The 8,368-nt window shown below is 52.4% G+C and overlaps 1 protein-coding gene across 6 annotated transcripts in view; it reads left to right on the plus strand.

Annotated features, from left to right (window-relative positions):
• The first annotated feature begins 672 nt into the window (after window positions 1-672).
• The window catches only part of LOC140210964 (plexin-A1-like), a 464,700-nt gene continuing 457,004 nt past the window's right edge, over window positions 673-8,368 (plus strand). For 4 of the 6 annotated variants that reach the window (XM_072280256.1, XM_072280262.1, XM_072280263.1 and 1 more), the window contains exon 1: window positions 673-764. The gene's annotated coding sequence lies outside the window, so the exon portion shown is untranslated. The other 2 variants (XM_072280258.1, XM_072280257.1) reach the window with 2 other exon arrangements.

Below are 8,368 nucleotides of genomic sequence, written 5' to 3' on the forward strand. Positions count from 1 at the left end.
TGAGGCAGCAGGCTGAGGGTAGCAGACACCAACAGAATCAACAAACATATTTGTAAGGCCAGTGATGTTGTGGGGATGGAATTGGACTCTCTCATGGTGGTGTCTGAAAAGAGGAAGCTGTCTAAGTTGCATGCCATCTTGGACAATGTCTCCCATCCACTACATAATGTACTGGGTGGGCACAGGAGTACATTCAGCCAGAGACTCATTCCTCCGAGATGCAACACAGAGCGTCATAGGAAGTCATTCCTGCCTGTGGCCATCAAACTTTACAACTCCTCCCTTGGAGGGTCAGACACCCTGAGCCAATAGACTGGTCCTGGATTTATTTCATAATTTACTGGCATAATTTACACATTACTATTTAACTACTTATGGTTCTATTACTATTAATTATTTATGGTGCAACTGTAAGGAAAACCAATTTCCCCCTGGGATCAATAAAGTATGACTATGACTATGACTAACCAGGTTAGAGTGACCATACTGCTCCTTTCAGGGTTAGTGCATTGCCCGTTTAAGATAGCCGGGTGCGTTGCCCCTTTAAGGCCGCCGTGTGCGCTGTATTGCAATGCGGAGCGCCCCGGGTGAGCACATGCTCCCCCTAGCGCCAGGATCGCAGGGTGACGGGCTGCGAGAGCGAGGCTTCGCTTCCCATTGGACGCCTGGAGTTACATTCCATTCAGTTGGAGTGGATCGAGCAACAGCGGCTTCAGCGCAGTGTTGCGAGCTAATTATGGCAAGGACGTTCACTCATTCACACAGTGAGTATTTCGGGCCCTTTTGCACAGAACTGTACACGTTACAACCAGAGATACAAGGTTTCCTGCATTCTGATACAGCCAAGTAGCAAGCAAGCAAGTCGCGCTGGTTGTTTCCATGTGATTTCTTTGTTAGAACAGTTTTTTTTTAAATGCGACCAGGGAACATTTCTGAGCCGGCCAAGGATTCCGTGTGAGCAGCGTGTTCGCCGCTGGTAAGTGGATTGGAAGAAGGTTCAAAATCAGCCCGTTGGTGTAAATCTCTTTTTAGTTTTTTTTAAGTGAGTGAAGGTTGTTGCAAGTTGCAACAATCAGAGAAGATTGTTGGCGTGTTTTAAATGTATGGCTCAGCCCTTCCCCTCTCTCTCTCTCGCTGCCCCTGTGTGTTGCTGTAGTTTTAGCCCAAGAACAGGAAAGGAATTTTGCTGAAAGGACTTTTTGGAAAGCCGCTGTTCGCGAATCGAGAGGGTTTTTGTTTTGCATTTCGCTGTTTCTTCGAAGCTGGGACAGTAATGATCAGTGTGTGTGTGTGTGAGAGGGAGATAATCTCTGTCGTGTTTGCGAAGGATTTTGTTTAAATCAGTGTTAATTTTCTTGTAACCGCGTTCGTATTATGAGGGATGTGAAATTCCAGAGAGGGAGTGTGTTTACACAATAGGCATAAGCTAGCTTCCAGTGTAGACTTTCTGATAGATTTCCTGCGATTTTTTTTGTGTTTTAGGACAAGCATTACCAGCATTGAGAGCCGGGACTAAATCCCCCACCTCTTCGAGGCTTGAGGAGGAATTTACTTGGAGGCTGCTCCCAAGTAAGTAGTCTGAGGGACGATTTAGAATGGAGAGAGAGAGAGAGAGAGGGAAAATACCGTGGACGGCGGGGGTGAAATCGACCCGTTTAAAATACAAGCTACTCCTGAGAAAAGCGAGGCAACTGTAATTAAATAAAAATCCCGAACATCCTATAGAGGCGAAAGGATTTTAATATTAAGGATTGCGAGTTGTGAGGGTGTTAGATTGGATCAGTCCGGGAAGTCAGCGAAGGTTACATTTAATACATGGTAAACCACGAACACTTTATTTAAATAACTACTGCCCGCTGTTAATACGCATGTTTGCTTTTTTTTTGAAAATCGGTGTTCTGGTTTGTGTGTTTCTGTGGTGAAGGAGTCTTCTGCCTCACTGATCGGTGTATAAAATTGATCGATAAGTGTGTCGCAAATTTATTCCAAATAGTAGTGATAAAACTGGTCTCGCCTTGTGGAGAACCGAAATTCTTACCCAGTGTTTGGGGGGGGGGAGAGTGGTCAAGAAAATGCGAAATAAGAATTTATCTTCAGTAGTGATTTTTTTTTACCCTCCGTGGTGCTGTGGCAGTGCCTGGGATTTCAGGGTGCCGTGGCGAAGGCAATGGTGTCTCCCTGGCATGGGTTCCGCAGGACGAAGCGCTGAGAGCGGCGCGAATCCGGCTGGGCTCCCGGGAGATGATTTCATTTCGGATGTTGGGGACATTGACTGCAGGCGTGTTTGGGGGTTTCGCCTGGTTTAGATCTTAGGCGCTGAGATTCCTTCGGGGAAAATTGGAGGGGCATTGGGTCTCTGATCACTTCAGTACTGACATTCCCTGACAGTGGGGCGTTTCTTCTTCAGACAGTACCTGTCTCCCCTGCCTCTGTCTCCCACTTTTCTCTCGTCTCCCCTCTTTCTGCCTATTCCTCCCTGTCCATCTCTGCTCCGACCCGTCCCTCTGTACCTTTCATTCTTCCATCTCACCTCTGTCTGCCATCCCTCCCTCATCCATCCAACCCCCCCTCATCCATCCAACCCCCTCGTCCAACCCTCCCTCATCCAACCCTCCCTCATCCATCCACCCCATTCAACCCCCCCGTCCACCCCTCCCTCCCTCCCTCATCCACCCCTCCCTCCCTCCCTCCCTCATCCACCCCTCCCTCCCTCCCTCATCCACCCCTCCCTCCCTCCCTCATCCACCCCTCCCTCCCTCCCTCATCCACCCCTCCCTCCCTCCCTCATCCACCCCTCCCTCCCTCATCCACCCCTCCCTCACCTCATCCCACCCCTCCCTCCCTCATCCACCCCTCATCTACCCTCCTCATCCACCCACCCCATCCAACCCCCGTCCACCCTTCCCTTGTCCATCCTTCCCTCCCTCGATCCATCCACCCCCCGTCCAACCCCCTCGTCCACCCCTCCCTCATCCATCCACCCCATCCAACCCCCCATCCACCCCTCCCTTGTCCATTCCACCCCCATCCACCCACCCGTCCAACCCCCCCTCGTCTACCCCTCCCTCCCTCCCCATCCCCCTCATCCAACCCCTCCCCCTCATCCAACCCCTCCCCCTCATCCAACCCCTCCCACATCTATCCCTCCCCTATTCATCGACCCTCCCATCCATCCAACCCTCCCCTCATCCACCAAATCCAACTCCTCCCTCAACCAACCCCTTCCCATCCAACCCCTTCCCATCCAACCCCTTCCCATCCAACCCCATCCTTCCCCCCCATCCTTCCCCCCCATCCTTCCCCCCCATCCTTCCCCCCATCCTTCCCCCCATATCCTTCTCCCCCCCTCATCCTTCTCCCCCCTCATCCTTCTCCCCCCTCATCCTTCTCCCCCCTCATCCTTCTCTCTCCCCCCTCATCCTTCTCCCCCCTCATCCTTCTCCCCCCTCATCCTTCTCCCCCCTCATCCTTCTCCCCCCTCATCCTTCCCCCCCCTCATCCTTCCCCCCCCTCATCCTTCCCCCCCTCATCCTTCCCCCCCACATCCTTCCCCCCCCTCATCCTTCCCCCCTCATCCTTCCCCCCCTCATCCTTCCCCCCCTCATCCTTCCCCCCCTCATCCTTCCCCGTCCCATCCCTCTCTCATTCTCGCATCCTATTTCATCCCCCCTCTCTCGCATTCCGTCGCCCCCTCCCTCTCTCGCGTCCGGTCTCGCGCATCCCGCCACCTTCTCTCCCTCTCCCACACCCTCTCTCTCTCTCTTTCAACCTGTCTCTCCCTCTCCCTCATCCTGTCCCTCCCACCCCTTCTCTCGCATCCCGTCTCTCCTTCTCTCTCACGTCCCATCCCTCTCCCTCTCCCTCGCGCATCCGGTCTCTCCCTCTTCTTTTCTCGCTTCCCGCCTCCTTCTCTTCCTCTCCCACACGCCCTCTCTCTCTCGCATCCTGTCTCTCTTTCAATCCGTCTCTCCCCCCATCCCGCCTCTCTCTCATCCCGTCTCCCCTTTTCTGTTTCATCTCGTCTCCCTTCTCATCCCGTCTTTCTCTCTCTCATCCCGTCTTTCTCTCTCTCATCCCGTCTTTCTCTCTCTCATCCCGTCTTTCTCTCTCTCATCCCGTCTGTCTCTCTCTCATCCGTCTGTCTCTCTCTCATCCCGTCTGTCTCTCCCTCATCCCGTCTGTCTCTCCCTCATCCCGTCTCTCTCCCTCATCCCGTCTCTCTCCCTCATCCCGTCTCTCTCCCTCCTCATCCCGTTCTCTCTCTCTCTCTCTCTCTCTCTCTCATCCCGTCTCTCTCTCTCTCTCTCATCCCGTCTCTCTCTCTCTCTCTCTCTCTCTCTCATCCCGTCTCTCTCTCTCTCTCTCTCATCCCGTCTCTCTCTCTCTCTCTCTCATCCCGTCTCTCTCTCTCTCTCTCTCTCTCATCCCGTCTCTCTCTCTCTCTCATCCCGTCTCTCTCTCTCTCTCTCTCATCCCGTCTCTCTCTCTCTCTCATCCCGTCTCTCTCTCTCTCTCTCTCTCATCCCGTCTCTCTCTCTCTCTCTCTCTCTCTCTCTCATCCCGTCTCTCTCTCTCTCTCTCTCTCTCTCTCTCTCATCCCGTCTCTCTCTCTCTCTCTCTCTCATCCCGTCTCTCTCTCTCTCGCATCCCGTCTCTCTCTCTCTCGCATCCCGTCCCTCTCTCGCATCCCGTCCCTCTCTCTCATCCCGTCTCTCTCTCTCTCATCCCGTCTCTGTCTCTCTCTCTCTCATCCCGTCTGTCTCTCTCTCATCCCGTCTCTGTCTCTCTCTCTCTCTCATCCGTCTCTCTCTCTCTCTCTCATCCCGTCTCTCTCTCTCTCTCATCCCGTCTCTCTCTCTCTCTCTCATCCCGTCTCTCTCTCTCTCTCTCATCCCGTCTCTCTCTCTCTCTCTCATCCCGTCTCTCTCTCTCTCGCATCCCGTCCCTCTCTCTCATCCCGTCTGTCTCTCTCGCATCCCGTCTCTCTCTCTCTCTCATCCCGTCTCTCTCTCTCTCTCATCCCGTCTCTCTCTCTCTCTCTCTCTCATCCCGTCTCTCTCTCTCTCTCTCTCTCTCTCTCTCTCATCCCGTCTCTCTCTCTCTCTCTCTCTCTCTCTCTCATCCCGTCTCTCTCTCTCTCTCTCTCTCATCCCGTCCTCTCTCTCTCTCGCATCCCGTCTCTCTCTCTCTCGCATCCCGTCCCTCTCTCGCATCCCGTCCCTCTCTCTCATCCCGTCTCTCTCTCTCTCATCCCGTCTCTGTCTCTCTCTCTCTCATCCCGTCTGTCTCTCTCTCATCCCGTCTCTGTCTCTCTCTCTCTCTCATCCCGTCTCTCTCTCTCTCTCATCCCGTCTCTCTCTCTCTCTCTCATCCCGTCTCTCTCTCTCTCTCTCATCCCGTCTCTCTCTCTCTCTCTCATCCCGTCTCTCTCTCTCTCTCTCATCCCGTCTCTCTCTCTCTCTCTCATCCCGTCTCTCTCTCTCTCGCATCCCGTCCCTCTCTCTCATCCCGTCTGTCTCTCTCGCATCCCGTCTCTCTCTCTCTCTCTCTCTCTCGCTCATCCCGTCTCTCTCTCTCGCTCATCTGTCTCTCTCTCTCTCTCTCTCATCCCGTCTCTCTCTCTCTCTCTCTCTCCTCATCCCGTCTCTCTCTCTCTCTCTCTCTCATCCCGTCTCTCTCTCTCTCTCTCTCATCCCGTCTCTCTCTCTCTCTCATCCCGTCCGTCTCTCTCTCTCTCTCATCCCGTCCGTCTCTCTCTCTCATCCCGTCCGTCTCTCTCTCTCGCATCCCGTCTCTCTCTCTCGCTCATCCCGTCTCTCTCTCTCTCTCTCTCGCATTCCGTCCCCACTCTCTCTCTCTTCCCCCCTCGTATCCCGTCTCTCCCCCCCCCCCCATCCCGTCTCTCTCCTAACGCAGTAAAGTTTTGGGGATGTTAGTTGTGTGTTTTTATTTCCGAAGGGAAGGATGGTGAATGCCCAACAGAACAACTCGAACAATCGATCCGTTATTCCAGTTTGACGTCTGACAACCACAAAACCATGAGATCGAACTGGGATCATTTTTGTCAAGCGCTCAGATTTCAGTTTCCCAACTTCTATCTAAAACAATTCACCACAACTCCCCACAAAGTACCGCGCGTAATTAATAGTTTTGTTCTTCTGGATTGTTGACAGGCTGGTTATGATTAGCAGTTTTGAGTCACTGTTTATGAGAAAATTGGCGGTGAGATGGGGGAAGTCTTAAAGAGTCCGTGGAAAATCTGCTGACTTTTTTTCGCTGTTGAGCTGGGTGTGTACAAAGCTGAACAGTCGCAGCTCGTGGTTGCAATCTAATTAGGCTGCTTCTCCAAACTGAAACTAACTAGGGTTTTGGGTTGGGAGACATGAGATCATACCGGGCAGCTGGGATGTTTCGCCGGCTGGGGATGATATGCGGGAGACGATATATTTCTAAGTGGTGGCGCGGAGGGCGAAACAAATGGGGAGGGAGCTTCTGGTGCAGGATAGAGCGGCCGGTTGGGAGGTGAAGAGATGACTTCGGAGTCTGCCAGGCAGATATCCAGCAATCCTTTTCAGACACGCTCCCCTCAAACTGCAGGTCGAAGGAACAAAATAATTTTAGGGCGTTTTTATAACTTCCTTCGCCTTCAGTTTCTCATCTGCTGACAGTTTTTGCCTTGGCAAAACCGGCACGTTTTGTTGACTTCGGGGCCAAATATTTCCAGAGGAGCTGGGGGAGATTAAAAGGGTGAGTTAAGAACCTCACACGGAGAATACTTGGGTTAGTCTGCGTGTCTAACCCGTGTATCCATCTGGGCTGCTGCTGTTGTGCGTGTACAGTCCGTGAACTGGTCATGCAAAGACCACCTTGTTAATAAAATTGTGTTTAATGTGTGGCCCTGGGGCGGGGAGTTCCCAAGGTGTGAAGGGGTGGAGCTGGGCATCCGTCAGTCTGCGTAGAGTGTGTATACACACCCCATTTCGCAGTGAGTTCTGTGTGCTTGAGTAATAGGGCGGGGTCCACGCACACGTGTGTATGTGTGACACAGACATCCCACCCTGCAAAAACTCATTTCAGGGAGGTAGCACCATCAATTTGCGAGAGATTCCCGGAACTCCCGGGAGAGGTGGGATGTCTGCAATAGAGTAGCTCCTTAGCAGCCAGTCAGCTAGTTTAAATAACGTTAGCTATGCTAATGAACGAATGACACCTGTTAAACTCACCTCATCATGTCTTTTACAGTCTTAACCCACCATGGGCAATAGAAAAGTCACTGTTGCAAACAGTGCAGCGAGCAACACTGTCATTATTTTGACCCCCTATTAGGCAGGGGTACACTTTAGTGTAGTCTGGGGTGACGTACGTTTTATATTTTCTTTTTTTTTGGAAAACTCTGCTGTGCTTCTCTCTCTCTCTCTCTCTCTCTCTCGCACACGCGCATGCGGCTCTCGTGGTTGCTCTCGCGCGCACTCTCTCATCTCTCACCCGCTCTCACTCTCACGTGCTCTCTTGCTCTCTCACTCTCTCGCTCACTCTTTTTAAAAAAATTGATTTCCGGGATATTGTATATAATTTGCGGGCATCAGGGAGCCGCTATCAATATACGGGAGACTCCTGGAGCTTCCGGGAGAGGTGGGATGTCTGGTGACACAACTGGAGTGTGAAAGGGTGGAGGCGTGTACCCTCCAGTCTGTCTGCATGTAGTGTGTGTGAGAGGAATGTGATTGGAATGAGGGGTTTGTGTGTAGTGTATGTGTACGCACACCCATTTTTTCAGTGGGTTCTGTGTGTGTGTGGGGGGGGAGGGGTTGGGAGAGATGTGATATGCAAGCGCACCAGACTGTGAGGGCCTATAGGACACAAGCGTGTGAGTGTGCGAGTGTGTACTCTTCCCACCTGTATATCCATGTTAATTGAGAGACAGTGTGGAACGGGCCCTTCCGGCCTTTCGAACCACACTGCCCAGCAACCCCCGATTGAACCCTAGCCTAACGGGACAATTTACTAATTAACCTCCCGACCGGTACGTGTTTGGAATGTGGGGGGGAAACCCATGCGGGGAGAACGTGCAAACTCCTTACAGGCAGTGGTGGGAATTGAACTCAGGTCACCTGTACTGTAAAGCGTTGTGCTGACCGCTACGCTACTGTGCCGCCCTGCTTAATTAGGGAGGCAAAGGTTATGGGGAGAAGGCAGAAGAATTTAGCTGAGAGAGATAATAAACCAGTGAAGATGGAATAGCACAGCAGACTCAATGGGCTGAATGGCTTAATTCTGCTCCTATGACATAGATTGTGGGTGATATGTGATAGAGCTCCACGTTCCACTTCTCTTCATGTTTGGTAGAACTGCTGGTGTCTGACATTCT

The sequence above is a fragment of the Mobula birostris genome, chromosome 16, assembly GCF_030028105.1.
Source record: "Mobula birostris isolate sMobBir1 chromosome 16, sMobBir1.hap1, whole genome shotgun sequence".
In the NCBI taxonomy this organism is placed as follows: Eukaryota; Metazoa; Chordata; class Chondrichthyes; order Myliobatiformes; family Myliobatidae; genus Mobula; species Mobula birostris.